Raw genomic sequence first — 3,638 nt, forward strand, 5'->3', positions numbered from 1 at the left:
TAGCAAACACCTGATGTAACACAAGTGTGTTACAAATATGCGGAAGAATTCACAGATAAAGATGGATAACAGAGAAAGGGACAGGGTGTTTACGAAGAGAAACGGAAACTCTAAAATCTCCAAAGAAATTCAGAAACCAAAAAACAAACATGGCAACATCAGAAATTTTAAACCCGTACCCCCCCTCCCCCCAGGCTTCTAGACAGTGAGAAAGAAAATCCCAGGGAACTTGAAGACACACGGACGTGAATAAGCCAAACTAAGCCAGGGAGAGGAAACTCGTCCTGAGCCCCTCCGACGCCGTCCTGTCACGTGAAAAACGTGTCATGAAGAGTCCCAGGAATACAAAACGGGAGAAACAGATTTGCAGGAATAGTGGCCAAAATTTTCTCAAATTTGGTGTTTAAGCACCAGGTCACAGATCCCCGAATTCAACAAGGGCCAAGCAGAACCAACACCAAGCCAACACACCCAAGCAGGGTCTCACTTCAGTCCCCGCCCTTTTTTCAGACGGAAGATGAGGGCGGGGAGAGAAGCTGGACAGATTGCCTTTGCGCGTGCGCCCTGGCCCGGACCGGACCTGCACCCTGCAGGCTGCGCCCTGACTGGGGATCCAACCTGCGACCTTTCGGTCTACGGGACCACGCTCCAACCAACCGAGACACTCCGGCCAGGGCAGACACACAGTTTTTAGAACAAAAACTACATTCTCCGAAGCATCCAGGGAAATACAGACACTTGCGTCACCTGCATCAGTGCAGTGACGAAAACGGCTGCGTTCTTATTGGAACCACGGAGGCCCGGGGAGAACAACTGTCAAGCGCGACTTCTCCAACCAGAAAAACGACGGCAGAACAAACGCAGTTTCAGATCGACCAACGCTGAGCGAACCCACTGCTGGGCCATTCACTCTGCGAGAAATGCTGGAGGAAGTTCTCGAGAAGGGAGGGGCACGGCACCAGGTGAACACGCAGCTACCCGAAGGGCCGGGAGCTGTGCAGAGGGGGCTGTGAACAGGCGAGTCTACGCCCCCTTGTCTTCGTTTCCTTACAGACAGCTGAACTTTCAAAGCAAAAATAGTGATAAGGCATTACCAGACTTATAACACACCTACTGTAAATTATACGCAACAATAACACCAAAGATGGAAGGAAATGGGATTGTAGGTTGAAAGGTCTGGCCTTGGCTGCTGTGGCTCAGCAGATTGAGCTCCTGCCTGTGAGCCACAGGGTCGCAGGTTTAGTTCCCAGTCAGGGCACGTGCCTGGGTTGCGGGCTGGGTCCCAGCTGGGGATGCGTGAGAGGCAACCACACACTGGTGTTCCTCTCCCTCTCTTTCTCCTTCCTTTCTCCTCTCTCTAAAAATAAATAAAATCTTCTTTAAAAAAAGGCAAAGTCTTTATGTCATACTCAAGTAGAATAATAGGATTTCAAAGTGGATCGAACTAAGTTAAGGAAACGTATTGAGGCCCATTCAGCAAACTCTAAAAAACAATCCCAAGAGTGAGGGAGCTAAAGACCCAAAGGAGAAGAAAAACATTTTTGTTAAAAAGTAAACCGGTTCGTTCAAAGGCAGGCGGCGGGGAGGGGCAAGAGAGCCCGCGGGACAAGGAAGAACAATGAGCAGGGTGCCAGGCAGATGCGAGCCCACCCACGTCCGTAGTTACGTTCCCTATTAAGGAGCCGGCCGGGCAGATTGACAGGCAGGGCACGGCCGCTGGATGGTTCTAAAAACCCGCTATATTCTGTCGGCGGAGGCAACACTCTAAATATAAAGACGCATTCAGGCTGAAAGACAAAGGATTACACAACTACCCTGGAAAAACAAGCACAAGAAAACAGGAGTGGCCAGGCCTGTTTGGGTATTTGAAACTAAACTTGTGAGAAAAGGAGACAAGTAACAAAACCACACTTATCGCTGCACGCGTGAGCACTTTTCTGTCGTAAGTGGACGAGGAAGCCGGGCAGAAGAATCTGGGAGGGCGTCAGAGACTCGAACGACACCCTGAAACGGGCTGACCCGACTGGCACGCAGGGGACTGCCGCTGTCAGCGACAGAACCGGCTCCGTCCCTGGGCACACGGGGCGGTCACGGGAGGGACACGTGCCGCCCCATGGAACACGGCATTCGCTTCCATGACTGAGGTCGCTCGGCGTGCGCTCCGACAGCAGAAATCTAGTGACCACATGCGGAAAAGGGTTCTGCTTTTGACAATTAAGCGACACACTTCTAAATAATCTACAGGTCAAGGGAGACATAGCAAGGGAAATTTAAAAAAATACTTTTAACTAAATAGTACAGAAAAGGCAACATACCAAAAATTGATGTTGTAGCTCAAGTTCTGATGTAGGTCGACGTAGAATTTAAAACGCTCACTTCAGAGAGATGGTTTGAAATGAGTAACTGAGGCCTCCATATAAGGAGCTAAAAAACGGCGACAGATGAATGCTGACATCAATAGAAAGGAAATAATAAAAATAGTGAAAATTAATAAAATAAAAAGCCACAGGAAAAAACTGAAGCAGCCAAAAGTTGGTTTCTCAAGAAGATCAGCGAACTGTGCCCGTGGTGAAAGTCACAGAGGTCGGAAGGAAGGCTCGAACCGCGGACGTCAGGGACGCGGTTACAGAGTCCGCGGGCACTGAAAGGGGGGTAGGACGGTAGGAGCGACTTCGTGGCAACTTACGTACATGGGAAAGTTACTCTGAAAACCCGACAGAAGTTCCACAAGAAGAAAGAGAAGGTCTGAATGGCCCAGTCAGGGGAATTGAATTAGTAATTAAGAACTTCTGAGGGGAGGTGTGCTGATATCCACAACTCACTTGGAAATACATCAAAAAGTGAGAAGGAGAGATGGGAAAATGGTCGGCATCCGGTACGGAAAGTATAATAAAATGTTAACCTAGAAAACGGACACAACTATTCACTATACAATTCTACTTTTCTGTGTGGCTGAAGATTTTGATAAGGAAATGTTAGGGGAACGGCCAGCACGTTCCGGACAGAACCTTGCCCACACTCACCCCCGGGGCCAGAGGGGCTGCAGTGAGTGGACATGTGAGGAGGGGCTCTTCTCACCTTCTCAGAAAACACAGACAGACCGGATGCTCCTGATCTCACCTGATGGCTTTGGTGTCCAAACCTGATAGGGACGTCGTGAGAACAGGAAACGACAGTCCCGTGTCCTCGAGAACACAGACACAGAAACCCTCGGAAAAATGCCACTAAACGGAGTAACAGCGTGAACAGGCGGGGCTCCCGCAGGGAGTGCAAGGCGGGCTCGGCATTTGGAACACAGTCCGTGTGATTCACCACATCGTCGGCATAAGGGGGACACCTTGCGACTGTCTCCAGGAGGGCTGCAGCAGTATCTGTCAACGTTCACCCCTATTTGTGACCGGAAACCGGAAACGAACTAAAAGCAGAAGGGCGCGTCCTCCGTCTGACAGAGGGAAAACCTGCAGCTGACGTCGCGCCCACCGGTGAACGACTGCCGTGGAATCGGCAGCACTGTGCTCTTGCTGCTCACTTTCCACACTGCACCAGCGGCTATGGCCAGAGCCACAGGGCAAGAAAAAGAAGCGAGAGGCTCCCAGATTAGAGAGCAAGGAGTCGCCTTCAATTCACAGAAAACAGGA

The sequence above is a fragment of the Sturnira hondurensis genome, unplaced genomic scaffold, assembly GCF_014824575.4.
Source record: "Sturnira hondurensis isolate 20B ecotype Veracruz unplaced genomic scaffold, ASM1482457v3 Scaffold0000780, whole genome shotgun sequence".
Lineage (NCBI taxonomy): Eukaryota > Metazoa > Chordata > Mammalia > Chiroptera > Phyllostomidae > Sturnira > Sturnira hondurensis.